The sequence below is a fragment of the Felis catus genome, chromosome A1, assembly GCF_018350175.1.
Source record: "Felis catus isolate Fca126 chromosome A1, F.catus_Fca126_mat1.0, whole genome shotgun sequence".
NCBI classification, from domain to species: domain Eukaryota; kingdom Metazoa; phylum Chordata; class Mammalia; order Carnivora; family Felidae; genus Felis; species Felis catus.
The window spans coordinates 152,275,544-152,291,456 of record NC_058368.1 but is presented as its reverse complement, the minus strand read 5'-3'; the positions used below and the strand labels follow the sequence as shown (position 1 = coordinate 152,291,456).

The 15,913-nt window shown below is 38.6% G+C and overlaps 1 long non-coding RNA gene across 3 annotated transcripts in view; it reads left to right on the top strand.

Moving 5' to 3' along the window:
- LOC109502228 overlaps window positions 1-15,913 on the top strand; it is a 221,826-nt gene that overhangs the window by 189,744 nt on the left and 16,169 nt on the right. For all 3 annotated transcript variants that reach the window (XR_006583073.1, XR_006583074.1, XR_002743886.2), the window contains one exon: window positions 504-627. This is a non-coding gene — a long non-coding RNA (uncharacterized LOC109502228). The remainder of the gene's footprint in view (window positions 1-503; window positions 628-15,913) is intronic.

Here is a 15,913-nt window from a genome sequence, read left to right as displayed (position 1 = left end):
TTAACCTGGGCAGGGGAAAGAATTTTCCCTGTATTATTATAGCACTTGCTGCCAGCGCTGATGTGTTGGGTCTGGATCTGGCTGTCTTTTGACCCAGATTCCAGTTTTTCCACGGACCAGCAACAGTTTTTTTGTGTGTTTTTTTGTGTGTTTTATTTTTTTTATAGTCTTTGCCCTTCTCCATAATAGTGGTGAGTGCTTTTCCTAAAAGCCACTGTTGTTCCCCAAATTACCCTTGTGCTTGAGATGTGGAAATTAGTCCAGTGCACTGGCTCTCAAACCCTGGATGCACCTGTAAGCTTTTATAAACTATCCCTATCCTGGCTCTCCTCCATAGATTCTGATTTAATTGGCCTGGGTGGGGCTCAGGCTTTTCGAATTTTGGAAATCTCCTCAGGTATTTCTAAGGTACAACTGGACTTGAGAACCTGGGCTAGAAGGAAGAAGGAAGAAATCACAGTCTGAAATTATGCCTAGTTCTTCATATTTATGTTTTTCCACAGGTCCCCCAGAGCCTCAGAAAACTGAGGGCAGCCCGTGTCAAGGGAACTCAGTGATGGTGATTCATGGTTCCTGACTCCTTCCTAAACTGCTTTCTGGATTCTCTTTGTCCACAGTCTTTCCTAGGTAAGCAACTCGAAAGAGGTCAGAAAGGGGAAGGAATCCTGATGATACTTGGCATCATACTGTAATACATGGTAGAATGGATTCTTTTTAAATGTCCAGTAAGTGAATTGGGAAGAATTGGAGGGTAGTGGACTGACATACGAAAGTACATATATAGCAAAATTAAGGAAAGCAAACACTTAGTTTTAACCAACAAGGTCACAGTAAACAGGCTTTGGTACAAGATTTGGAAAGTCTTAGATTCAAGTGCTAGCTTCACCATAGCCAGCTGTGTGACTAGTATCATTTACCTACCTCTCTCTGAGCGTTAGTTTCTTTATAACATAGGCACGGTATCTGCTGTGCTCTCCTTACATGGTTGCCGTAAGGATTAAATTAGATTACAAAAGTGAAATAACATTTTATATTATTAGGTGATATATAAATGTTATTGTATGCGTTGAGCTGCTTTAATACGTATTTATGTGAATGCCTTTTGTGTTTCACTTTTTCAACAAGGAAATAATTCTAGGGAACAATGGTTATAAAACTGTAATGATATCAGTGTGTCACAGTTTTCAACTAATCTTGGGTGGCAAGTTTATGTAAAATGAAGAATGCATCTTTTGCATATCTGATGTTTTAACCTTACTTAGGGTATAATTGGTAATTGGTTTTGAAAAACAAAGTTCCATGTAATTTTCTCATAATTTCAGAGATTTTTATTTTAATAGCTATTGAGCACATAGTAAATATTAAAAGGGGAAAAAACCCATGGGAATGGAAACATTTGTGATTCTGTTAGATTGTGGAAGAAGTCTTATTTTTGTCTTAAACTGTGGTGTCTCAGTCAATTTGGGCTGCTACGACAAAATGCCATAGGCTGAGTGGCTTCAATGAAAAACATTTATTTCTCATAATTTTGGGGACTGGGAATTTGGAGATGGGGTGTCAGCATGATTAGGTTCCAGTGAGAGACCTCTTCCAGGTTGCAGATGGCCAATTTGTGTCCTCATATAGTGGATGGAGGGCAAGCTAGCTCTCTGGACTCTTTGTATAAGAGGACTAATCCCATTCATGAGGACTGCATTGTTGTGACCTAATTACTTCGCAAAGGCCCACCTCCAAATACCATCACACTGGGTATTAGATTTCAAAATTTTAATTTTGTGGGGAACACATTCAGTCCATAAAATGTGACTACCAGAAATGGAATAACAGCTAATGTCTATTTCCACCATTTATTGAGCCAATACTATGTACTAGGCACCATGCTAAAGTACTTTGGATATTTCATCTTATTTAGGCCCCTAAAATTTTTATGTTAATTAGGCTCTATTATCAATTTTATTGTTGAAAAAAAAACCCCAAAATCCTCTGAGGCACAGAGGAATTGTCATTTCCCCCTTAAACTTAACAGTCTGACTCCGATCCTTTGCTTTTAACAACTGAACTATACTGTCTTCCAGTGATCACTGCTATAAAGGTTTATTGGCATATTGATTTGTGGGAAATTGGTGAAAGGAATTTGGAATGGGAATGAGGATGAAGGATGACCTAGGGTTTCTTTCAGAAATCGTTACGTTGGCTCAATGCATAAATTCATAGTTGAACTCTGTTGAGGCTGGGGTTGCACATACTAGTTGAAAAAATTGTTCACACAAGAAGCTGTGGATGGCTGGTACTTGATCACCCTTCTCCTGGTGATGGACTGTGGCATCACTGGGTCTTTAATGAACTGACGCTTTGAGAATATGAGAAAGCAACAGTGTAGGTTCAGACATGAGCATTCTTACCAGCTGCCCTGACAGTACTATCAACTCATGGACCTTCGCCATTACTCAGGGCACCAAGCAGGAGAGGAAGAACATGATGGAGACCGCACTGTAGTACATGGCACTTGGTCATGAGTACAGGCAACATTCCCTTACGAATTTCCAGGGGAAATCTGTGGAGCACTTTGTATTATCAAGAGGAGATGCGTCCCAGTAAAACACAGGTGATTCCTGTGGATGTGATCTCACAGTACCTGCAGGCTGGAGTGGCCTGAATTAAAATAGGGACAAGAATGATAGCCATTAACTGACCATGTGCTCTTCTGAAAGCTTTACATAGTTATCTCAATCTCTAAAGCAGTTCAATGAGCTACAGAGCCAGGTAGTATTAATACTGTCATTTTACAGATAAGCATCTCAGAGATAAATAACTTGCCCAAGTTTACACAAATTAACATAAGGTGACATTAAATCAGATTTTTCTGATTCCAGAGCCCATGCCATATATTACACTTTGTTTTCTTATTCAAAAAAACCTGGTTGAAGAGGCTTTTGTACACCTTTTGACTAGAACTACCATAAGTACTGGAAGTGGTTGAATGTCAGCCAGTCTGTTATACCAAGGGCATGAATACCAGTGTTGGGTTCATTAATATAACAGGACACAGCTTGGGCTTTTTGTTCAGTATTGCTCATAGTTCCTTCCACTGATCCTGTGACCTGCAGAAACTGTGCTAATCATTTAGGGACAACAAGTGAAGTTAATTACCCTCTAAATGCAGATTAAGTCAGAAAAATGCTTTCAGCAAAAGGATTTTTGATTGTTTTGCACTAGAAAGTCCAGCATTGATCAGTGATTCCAAATTACAATCACAAACTTGTATTGATCTCAAATATCAAAAAAGTGGGTCTCTAATCCTGTTGGAGGATACCTTAGTTTGACATTTAGGTCTGGTTAGGAATATGAACAGATTCTACTTAATTATAAAGAATATGGATGTTGAAATAATGAGAGCCATGTGTCTACCAGCACTGAGAATGAAAATAGGGCATAATAAGTTTCAATGAATACAATGAAGAGTATTAGAATACTAAGTTATAAGCTGGTACACCACACCCTGTCATCTCTTCCCAGAGTATATATGGGTCTGCCTGATTTATCAGACTCAGACACTATCTTCTTATACCATCAGAGTTCAGTCGGCTCCTGGACACAGACCTGGCCCAACATTCTGGCACTCAGGAGATCACCCATGCTGTCAGTTTATCTCTGGTCTTAAGAGCTAGTTATCTTTTAAACTTTCCCTTTACTCCTGTAACTTGGTCCTACTCTGTCTTCTAGTTCTGGTCCCCAAATCCTGGCATTTTCTTCTGTGGTGGAATCCTGGCTTGGTAATTTGTCCAGGACCACAATCCCTTTTTTTACATAACTTGAATCTGTTCCAAAATTCAACCTGGTGGCTGGAACCCACTCATGATTCTCTGTTGTTGACTATCTTCCTGTACATATATGTGACTATTTTCAGCTCTTAGATGTTGGCAGCCACATGCATGAAGAGGCTACTTGGTATTGCAGTGATTCTTAAACCTCAACTTTCATCAGACTCACTTGATGAACTTTTATAATCAGATCTCTGGGCCACATCCCCAAGAGACTCTTGATTTAGTCAGGGTGCAGAGGAGCCTAGAAATCTGCATGTTTAGAAGCTCCCCTAGGTGGGACTCTGCAGGTGGGCAGAGAGAAACACTGCTCCATTGTCTGTTGCTGGCCAACATTGGACTTCTTGTTCTACCAGAAAGGCCACTCTTCCTGATGGTCTTTTCACTTTATCCTACTCCAGTTGACTTTCAGATCTCAGATATCACCTCTTCTCACCTCCAAAGACTGTTAGATGCCTCTCGTTTGTACTATTGTACATTCTGTCTTTATCCCATCCTAACACACATATCATTGTTTATATTTCTCTATTAACTTCTGCTTATGAACTGCTAGACTATGAACTTTGAGGAGAAGGTACGTAATATTTGCCTCTAATCTTCACTGCCTAACATAGTACCAGGCACAGAGGAGGACCACAAGAAATGGTTACTGAATGGTCATGTCCAACTGGTTCTAGGTGGTGGCTGCACCTGGTTAGTCGTACTCAGCTGAATCAACTGGGCTACTTGAAGATCTCAATTTGGATTGCTTTAGAGGTGCTGGTGTAGACATGTCCCTGGGATGTGAGAGAACTGCAGTTAAGGGAACAATCTAGCCCAATCTATCCTGTTGATTTCTAGACTATGATAGGGCTTCCAATACTGTTTCTCATGTGAGGATCCACTGCAAGTACAAACACGAAGCCAAGCCCATGTGATTTCTTAAAATTCAAAATATTCAGACTTTCAGTGTGAAATAACACATTTTGGGCATAAGGCATTTAAGTGTTAGAGAAAATAGGAAGTCTTCATGTTGATTTGGGGGTGGATCCAGTATTTAGATGAATTTCAGAAAGCAGTTTCCTCACATTTTACCCTCTTCTAATTGTAGTTAGTATCTTGTTCCACACCACTGAAATCTAAAATGTTAGAATCACTGCATGCTAGTTTTAGAAAGGACTTTTGAGATGATCATGTTTACAGATGAGGAAAGTTGGGTCAAATACTTACTCAGTGTCTGAAGTGAAACAACAAAACAAAACAAAACAAAACAAAACACAATTCAGACTGGAGGCTATCATATGCCGAGGCTCACAGAGCTGGTTAGTTTTACATTTAGGCCAGATCCCAGATCTTCTGATCTCCATGACAATCCTTTCTGTGTCCAGAAATTTCCATGCTGAAGTGAAATCATAGAGACGGCAGTACATGTTTATCTGATTTGGTCCTGCCCTGTAGCCAGCTTTTTTCACTCTCCACTGGGTTTTCATGATTTCTTTTTAGGATGCATTATTTTTTTCCCAAGGTCTTCTATTATTTTTGTTGTTAGTCTGTTAAGTGTGTATATTTCAGGGCTAATTATCTTATTACTTATTTAAGACACATATCTGGAATTGGCAATAAGGGAACATTTAAGTGGCGCTTAAGAAGGAAATGAAGGGCAGTTGAGAATGGCCATACTTAGGCCGTTAGATGTTTTTTGGCTCGTGTTTTACAAGCATAGATTTTATGATTTTGTATATCTTCTCAAATATAATTAAACTATTGCCAACTTCTGATCGGTTCCTCTAATGGAAGAAAGCTGAGGTTTGGGTAATATAAAATAGAGGATAGTCCAAAAATTATTAATATTTGACATTTGAGTGTTTGTCTACTCATTTTTTCTCCAGTGAAACTTTGCTGAGCATCTTTGTAGGCCAGACACTGTGCTGGGCACTGGAGACGTATGTATTCATCTGAATATAAACATGGAAGCCAATTTAGAATTTCATCTGAGAAAAAGTGTTATAGGTATAATTTTAAACAGTAGAAAAGCTAATGAGAAGCTATTTTTCATGCTATATTTCATTTCTCCCAGAAGTCTACTCTTGGTGGGGACTTGATTCTTTTTCTTAGGTTAATGTAAAATTTGCTATCTCTCAAACTGTCCCTGGAGGAATCCTCCTGGATTAGTGAGTGTCTTTGTATGCAAATTGCATAGAGAGACTTGGGATGTCAACAAAACTGTCATTATGTAGATTAAATGTTAGCCTCTAATGTAATTTCTGAGATGTAATCTAAGTAAGGATACAACAAGTGTTCTGAATACACTAGGAGGCAAATTCTGCCTTTGACAAGCCATGGTGTCTGGTCAGGTGATTAAAATGGAATTGTACCATTAAGAAGAAATCTCAGTAAGTATGGAGAAGATTTAATAAAACTGAACTAGTGCTCTTTTAGAATAGGAAGGAAGTCACACATAAACCAATAAATAGTATTAGATAACTCTCTTTTGCCTCTCAAAGCTAATATTTCTAAATGGTTACAGTAAAAATATAATAATATTTCTGATGCCTTTAATCATTCCAGAACTGCTCTAGATAGTCAGTTTTCTTTTTTTTAATTTTTAAAATATTCTTATTTAGTTTTGAGAAAGAGAGAGACAGAGTGTGAGCTGGGGAGGGGAAAGGGGTTGGAAACACATAATCTGAAGCAGGCTTCAGGCTCTCAGCTGTCAGCACAGAGCTTGAAGTGGGGCTCAAACTCATGAACCATGAGATCATGACCTGAGCTGAAATCAGATGCTCAACTCACTGAGCCACCCAGATGCCCCTGGATGGTCATTTTCTTAAAGATGAAAGCACAAAGCATCACGTATTCCTCCACTAATAATAAATGGAATTTCTAAAATGCAAACTAATATCTAAAGTCTAAAGGTAAAAGAAAACACAGATGACCTATATATTGATGAAGGTTAGAGTGCAGAAGTAGAGACCTAGAAAGTATTAGTCTTAAAGAGTTGCACACACACTCACACATACACAGTTTTTAGATGATAAAGAAGAGTGAGAGGTGGTTAAACTTCATTTCAGTCTACCCTCTTTACCTTTTCACTGCACAGACTCCATGATTAGGTAAAACCTACAAGAGTCTAATGTCATGTAGGAGATATTCACCAGATCTTCCAGCTTAAAGTATTATTCCTTTCATTATATTTGTATTAAGACATCTTCATAAGGTCTCTGTCAGAATATAAATAGAAGGTTGACATGTATAACATACTGACTGTGTAACACAAAGACATTTTTTAGATTAACTAAGTCTTGCTCAGTATAAAGGCAAAGAGGGGTGCCTGGGTAGCTTTGTGGGATCGAGCTCTGCATCAGGCTCTCTGCTGTCAGCAAGGAGTCTGCTTGGGATTCTCTCTCTTTCTGTCTCTCTGCCCCTTTCCTGCTCATGCACATGTGTCTCTCAAAATAAATAAATAAACTTAAAAAGAAGGAACAAAGGCAAAGGTATGGGGATTCCAGTAACACGGGCATATTTGAATGGGAGCTTAGGGGCAAGGATATGATGGGAAGCTCCTATAGATGGGATACAGTCTTAAAGGAAATAGGAAGTATTCTGGGGAGATGGAAATGGATGCAAAGACTTGGGAAGGTGAAGCTCCATGTGTGGTTCCATCTCTCTGTATGGTGGTCTGTACTGTTGGGAGCCTACCTTGGTAGTGTTGTCACTGCACACTCTCCTATCCATTTTAAGTGGGACATTGAAAATTGCAGAGCAAATAGTTCTACTTGCCTTATGTAGCTGCTTTGAAGATTAATGAGGTAATGCTTAAAAAGTTCTGGGGATGAAAGGTTCACAATAGATGTTTGTGTACTGAGCCAAGAAGAACTCTTTTTCGGAGTTGGTGTTTTTAAAATAAATGTAAACATCTAGTGTTCCTGGTGCCTCCAACCTATTATTAGGGAGATCTTACATTGGCAGCTGGACAAAACATTGGTATTTGATCCTCTCTGATATTTTTCTCTGTTTCCATGGGACATCCTCCACAGGGATGAGCCGTGTCAGGTTGGGTCAGTCATTTCATACAAATGTAAAGAAAGAAGCACCCAAGCCAGGAGTCTCAAGCATGGCTGCATTACCCAGTCATGCTCAAGACCCCAGCACTTAAGAGCCCAGCAAAGCAAACACAGATACATAATGGACATTAGTAGATGTAAGCAGAATGTAATTTTGTGTTTGCATACATAGGAGTTTGGTGTAATTTTGAAAACTATAATATAATCATTCATGGTTTGGTATGGGTTTTACTTTTAATGATGCATTGGGGTTAGGAGTAGGGGACCTTAAGAGTACATAGGGGATCCAAGGTTCATAATCCTGCCTTAGCCAGGAGAAATAGCAGCTGAGAGCCATGAGTGGCTTTTCTTGTGGCTGCAGGAAGAAGTCAGGGATTCTATGTGGGAAGATTTCCTGAGTGTAATCTGTGATTTTGTTCCTGACTTTTTTTTCTCCATGGCAGAGACATATGCTTGATCTATAATTGGGCATTCAAAGAGTAAAACCTGAATCAAGTCACCAACATGAATCTTAATTTGTACCATGGCCTAATGGAACAGCAATGGTGTGACTAGGAAATTGCAAAAGGAATAGCAATTTACCCAAGGGAATATGACAGATGAGAAAGATCTGGACCATCTTCCATTTTATTGAACTACACTGAGCAGAAAAGAGGAGATTGAAGTGTAGAATTGGGGTCTCCATTTTTGTAAGACTGGGAAGTGAAGGTGTAAATATTGTAAGGGGAAAGAAACAAGGCTTCTGGATCGAATAGTTAAAAGTTAGCAAATCTATTTCTTCTTTTCTTCTTCGGATAGGACCTATTTTCTTTAATCCTTGCATTTCTGTTCCCAAATATTGGACTTGGCATTTTAAAATAGAATACTTAGAAATAATATACTAGAAAAGTCTCCAAAAGGAGATTTCTATACCTGTCTTGCCTGTGCAGGATCCTAGGTAATAAATATGTTTAAATATATGACTAATGGTATACCATAATCCCAAGCACTTGGGTTTCATAAAGGGGTAACAACTTTTCAGAGAATAAAGAAGATAAAGAAGGAGGTTAAACATGGTAAAGTTCTTCTAATCCTGAGGTTGTTTGGAAGAGAGAAAGTGGATCTCTAATTCTTCCAGGAAACAAAACCAGAAGGCCAGAAGCACCTTTCCTTTTGTTCTTGCCAGTCTTCAAGAACCTCTGCTTGCCCACAGAAAGAAACTTGACAACACTTTGGCCTATAAACACCGCATACCAACTGTACTAAATCTCTGCCCAGCTATTCTGGGTAAGCTAGAGGAAAAATAGCAGACTGCATAGGAGGAAGCTTGGGGGCCCGCCAAGGCCATGACGTACAGGTTTCCAAACAAAGCTATGGCTGAATCAGAAAAAGCATGTCTGAGTCAGGCTCAGCTACAAGGCCTCCTCTTCTGAAATTTCTCAGCTTATTTCACAGGAAGAAGAGGTAGGAATTCACAGTGACTCTCCACCTCTCAGAGGTCATCCAAGAGGCCGTCAAATTGTATTTTGTTGAAGTTTCAGGAAACCTAGAAGGGGATGTTGGTGGAGGTATTCTCTGTACCGTTTTCTTTGCCATTTGGCCATTAAGCAACTCATATACCCTTTTTGGTGAAGCCAAAGGTTCCCGGTGGAGAACTAATGAAAATTACTGATATTTTCTTAATATTGTTTGATGTTTCAACAGCTCAAGTGACTGCTGCATAGCAATAGAACTCACACTGCTGTTAGCATGGAGAAGAAAGAGAATTTGAAAAAGTATTTTTCTTGTGTTAAGTTGTTTCCAGTTTCTGGACCTGATAGTTGGATGAATGGTTTATTTTTCTTTTATAATATATGGATGGAATTGGTAGCAGAGTCATCTATTGGATATTGAATAAAATAACACAACAACATGTCACCAAATTTCACACTCATGTATATCAATTTAGGGGCCTCCCCTTTCTTTCTTTCTTTCTTTCTTTCTTTCTTTCTTTCTTTCTTTCTTTCTTTCTTTCTTTCTTTCTTTCTAGGAAGGATCAAGGTTACATCTGTCAAAAATCTCTTGGCTTTTGAGGAAATGTTTTTCTATCCTAAATGGCCCAGTAAATCTTGGATGTGATTTAAACAATCGATGTTTTATAAACATTTTAGGAATATATTTCTTCTTTGTCCAAGAAACATCTTAACCAAGACTCAGTAAGCTGTTTACTAATGAGGTGAATACCCATATTGAAATCATAGTGTTAACAATTTAAACTATGAAATTTTTGCATAAAGAAAGCCATATTTTTAAGACCAATTGTATTAGCTTAGGCTGCCATAACAAATACCATAGACTGGGTAGCTTAAGCAACAAAAAAATTATTTCTCACAGTTCTAGGTTCTGGGAAGTCCAGGACCAAGGTGCCAGTTGATTTGGTTCCTAGTGAGAGCTCTCTTCCTGGCTTGCAGACAGCCACCTTCTTCTCCCAATGTCCTTATGTGGTGCAAAGAGAGTGATCTGTGGTATGTCTTCTTCCTTTACAAAGACACTAGTTCTGTGGGATCAAGGTTCTACCCTTATGACTTCCTTTAACCGTAATCACTCCTAAAACCCTACTTCCAATACAGTCACATGGGGTCCAGTGCTTCAACATACATATTTTGGGAAGGGCACAATTCACTGTACAGCATCAATGGTAGATAGTGTGAAACCTTTTGATGTAAGTAAGTCTTGATTCAAGAAACAGATCATCCAAGGGCCACAAAGAAGTAGAAAGCTACTTATTTTTAACATTTTCTTTTGGGAGGAAGGAACCTAGAAATATAAAAGGGTACCTCCTTTTGCTGTACTGCCAATATGCATTTTGAATTAAAAGTATGGGATATATGGGGCCCCTGGGTGGCTCAGTTGGTTAAGTGTCTGACTCTTGATTTTGGCTCAGGTCATGATCTCAGGGTTGTGGGATTGAGCTCTGCACTGGGCTGTGTGCTGACAGCATGGAGCCTTCTCGGGACTCTCTCTCCCTCTCTGCCCTTCCCCTGCTCATGCTTGCTCACTCTCCCTCTCTCTCAAAATAAATAAATAAAAAATTAAAAAAAAACCATGGGATATAAAATAGTCATCATTTTAGGAACTTATTTGAATGCCATATTTAATTTGATTTAGAGAACAAGAGAGGTGTAGAGGAAGAGGAGGGAGAGGAGGAGGAGAAGGAAAAAGAAGGATAGAAAAGAGAAATGTTAAAAAAAGAGGGAGAAATTAATGGAGACAAAAGTAGTCTCAGAGAAGGAAGGACACTCAGGAGAAAGAATGAGAGATCCATGTAGAAGAGTAGATGATAGAAGTACATAGAGGGGCAGGGTTGAGGATGAGCCTGTGGCTGTCTGACATTGGGGTTAGTAGAAGCTCTGATGTCAAGTTTCTGGGTTCAAAATCTGCCCAGTTATTCACTGTGTGGCCTTGAGCAAATTAATTTCTTTGAGCTCAGTTGCTTAATTATAATGCTTATCTCATGATATTATAGTAAGAATTAAAAGATAATATGTAGTGCCTGACAAATAGTGAGAGCTCAATAAATGTTAGTTATTATTTTTACCATTTGTCCTTCTTTGATATATGATCTGTAGCTGTTGTTGATAGCTTCTCACATGGGGATCACACTCAAGTTATTTTGCTCTGTGGCTTGCCACTTCTTCCCCATGTTGTTATAGACTCTGAGTTATATTGCATATGATGTTATAGCAGGTATCTTGGCTTAATAGGGACCCCCCCACAACCTACCCCCATGCCCAGATTATAGTTATTAAAGATGGCGTCCTTGATGGCAAGACTGATTTACTGAAGCTTGTTATAGCTGAGTCTCAATAAAGATCTCTTAATGGATATATCATTTGATATATCCATTCATGTATTTAAAATAATTATTTGGCTATTGGATTTGAAATGCTTTGAATTTATTTGTGTTAAATATGATTTGGGTAAATTACAAATTTTCTTGATAGTAATTTTTTCCTTTATTAAATGGATACTCAAGTTGTTTGTGAAATATGATTCACTAAGTGAATAGAAGCTCTAAATGTGTTTTTGTTTATCTTCCTTTCTTGGCTTTTTAAAATCCCAAGTTCCTGTGTTTGGAGAGAGGCAGTTCCTTTTAAGACTTCGTCTTGTGACCAGAAGCAGAAAGGATCAGTGACCTGCTTTTGAGAAATTTGCAGTTCGGTTTAACAGATGATGTTTCTGGGAAGATGGTCATTTAAGACAGACTTGAGAGAGGCACGTTTCCCAGTCTGGTGTTCCCGAGGCTGTGGCTCTGATGAATGTGGCCTTGCATATGTTTTAGAATTGGTGAAAGGTGCTTAGGTGACTGGAATCATGACAATGGAACCCTGGTTTTTTTATTCACTCATATTCCTTCTTACTTTCTGTTCCCATTTTTATTTTCTCATATATCCTCTTTCCCTTGGTCTTTTCTTCTCCCACTAATGCCACAAAGAACACGACATATTTGGATTATAATGTCAGTTCTGAGAAGAGATTCAAAACACAGGCAGTAGAGAGAAGGTTTGGGGACTAACAGAGCACCAAAAAGTAGGCAACTCAAGTACATACCAATTAATCTATGCTTCTGGTTACCTTCTGCCTGTATTAAAGACTTTTCTAGCAGACATTTTGTATTTTACATGCTGATCTTCTTTCTCTTTGACTTTTAATTTTCTCCCTCTTACTGCTATTGGCCATACTCAAGGTTACATATTCATACACTCTTACCATCCCTACATGAATGAACATACTCCAAACCTCTGTTGTCTGATATATCACACCAGGAATCTCATCATCTGAATCTCATCCGGGAGAGTGGCAGGATGGGGGACTTAGGGGATAAACTTTGCAAGTTATAGGAGGGCAAGGAAGAGTGTTTGGATTACAGAGTGTGATAGTTCCCTGGAGAACCGTTTATCTTCATTATGACTGTTTGCTTTTCCTGCAAAGCTTCTGTTTCTCCCTTTCTGCCTTCCTCATTTCTCAGTCCCTCTGCTGCTAGGATTGGCCTGGCTGTGGATTGCTAGGTTGTAGTTTTGTGTCTGTGTGCTTTTTGCAAGGAGTGTTTCCCTAGACTTGACTTAGTGGCTACGCACTCAGGGATGGGGCTGGCACACTTTCTCTCCTATTGGTATCCTGTTCAATTAGTGTTGCATGACAAGCCCAGGGAGTGTCTACAGCCTCGCTGGGGAGTGACAGCAGAAACCTGCTTTTTGTCGGTGACCCTACAGGGACTTCTCCATCAGGATTTGAATCTCTGGTGCACAACTCACTGCATCTCATTCTCTGCTAATTTGCATCTTAAGCGAAGCATCTTACTTTCTAGTCATCCATATTTATGATCTATCATAATACATGGGTGACTCCTTTCAGTGCAATTTTCCAATGCCATTAGTCTCTGTATTCCAAATTAGGGCCACCCTGATAAATAGGCAAATAGTTTAGCAGATTTCAAACAGGGATTAGATAAACAGGAGTAAATAAGAATAAAATAAGACTTGTAGCAAAACCAACTCAGAAAAAAATGCACATTTTATGTCAACATCTGATCACATTAAATGATATATTAATAGTAACAATAAAAAGTGCCTTAATATTTGTATAGTATAGAAAAATATACCAAGCACTTTCACGTGTATTTTTTCATGTGTGCCCCTCTAAAACCTGTGAAGTATGGCAGAATGGGAATACAGGTGGGAGAACTATTAGAGATAAAAGACTTATCAAAAAGTTCCAGAGCAGGCCTGAAACCCTAACCTTTTGTGTCCTCGTCTTATGTTTTTGTCCCTACCACAAGTTGTTCGATAGAGTAATTTTAGAATGGATAAATGTTTAGAAAATGTTGTTCAATCTAACAAAAAGTAATTGAAGCTCCATGCTAGGTATTGTGTTAGATCCCAGGTACACAATGATGGTTAAGAACTGAACTTTCACTTTTCTCCTACTTACTAGTTTCTGCTGACTAGTTCTACATAGGCAATATTCATGGTCAGAGATGGTCCTGGGGCTGTACTATCTGGATACATGATTTAGTATCATGTTTCTTCAACAACATTTCAAGATGGAACTAGCCCCCATGTTAGAGTTTGCATTTTCTACTAAACCAAGAAGAACTTGCATCCTAGCACACACGTTCTGTTCTTAGATTAACGGGAACAGCTTTTCCATGTATTCATGAAGATGAACTCTAAGAAAGGCTAGATGGAACCTCGGCCATCTTCATGTACTGAGACAGATGTGACATTCACTTAACATGTCAAACTTTGGCATGCCTCCAATAGAAAAGCATGGCTCTGGTGGGGGGTGATAGTGTGTGTGAGGGAGAGTTTGGAAGGAGGGGAAGAGGTTTGAAGAAATTATGCTCTTAAGAGACACTGTGGGTTTTGTGATCATCTCTTACTGGAAGGTTTTACCCTACTTTGAAAAATGTATTTCTTAACTTGTTGTGACCATCTGATATCTCTCCTTTCTTGTTTGGATGATTGGTAGAGTTCTAACACCGTTTTTTAACCCTCAATTCCATCTTGTTAGCATAAAATATGGCTTTCTCCCCTGCTCCTTTCTTATCTTCTCAAAGGTACAAGTGACCTAATTACTAAAATAAATGCCAGTATATTTTCTGTTCTTATCTTCTTTGACCTCAACATAATAGCAGACAGAAATGGCTGAGCCCTCTTTTCTTGAAACTCTCCTTTTCTCTGAATTCACCAGTTCCTTATTCCACAAGTTTTTCTTTACTCCCATCTCACCATTTTTATTCCTGCTGTGAGCTCGTAATGTGGACACCACTAGATTCAATTCTTTCTCTATACTGTCTATACACTCATTGGATATTTCATTTATTTCCACTGATTGAATAATTATCTATATAACAGTGTTTGTGACAGATCAGTGACAGTCATCTATACAGGTCAGTAGAACCTTGTATATTGCTTGAGACAGATGATCCACAACCTCCTACAAAATAGTCCTTTAAAAAGCCCCCCAATCTCCATTTTAAGAAACAAAGCCCCAAACAACAAAGTTAAAAAAAAGTGTTATCTTTCCCAACCTAAACCTTTTCTTGTTCCTGTATTCTCTGCCTTGGTTAATGTTATTGCCATCTACCACTTTGACTCCTCACACTTCAATTGGAGTTACTTGCTAGTTCTTAAGTGTCTCTAAAAGCTCCCTTCATCATTCCCGGTTTACTATCCTGCTCTGGGCCATCACCACTTTTTCCTTAGATTATTGCACTTAGACTTCTAACTATCCTACAATTTACTTATAACTTTTCACGTGGATATGATTTTGTTTCCAAGTGGATAGTTAGAATTCTTGCAAAAATATCTTAAATTTCCTGTGGTAACCAGGACAGTTTCTTATACATGGTAGGGACTCAGTAAATATTTGTGAATTGTTTTTTAACCACATTTGGGTTTCATCTACGTTAAGAATGCTAGAGAAGAAAGTTTGATATTTCCAGGAAGTATTCTGATGGAATTATCCACTGTCTTCAGTCCTAGAGAATCTCCTGGCTAGAATGCTACTCAGATTAGACCTACTCAGGCTTTTTCGGTGTGGTGGAGATAGGCTTGTTTACTAGGCATCTCCAATTGGTAGCCTTAACTTTTTGTTTGTGCTATAATATTAGGCAAATATCAAGTTACATTCTGGATGTGCTCTACTTCTATGTGAATTCTTCACTGAGATTTAAATATTCATGTTTATTAGTATTTACATATTTAAATCAAGCTGCATTATGAGTATGCCGTGCATTATGGGTATTTGCCGCTTCCATGTCAGTTATAAATATGCAAATATAATCTACTTTGCACTGAGGTAAAGTGTCTCTTGGCACTATTGAGATAACTTGGGTATGAACATGTGATGATAGATGGCTGCAATGAGTTTTAGGTACAGTGGACTCTTCTTTTATATGTAGATCAACTTCTTAAATAAACAAGAGGGGCAAAAATTGCACAGAGTCAAAATAACACTATAATTCCCTTAAGAAGTTGTTACATGGGGGATAGACATGATCTATTGTCTCACTGAATCCGAAATACC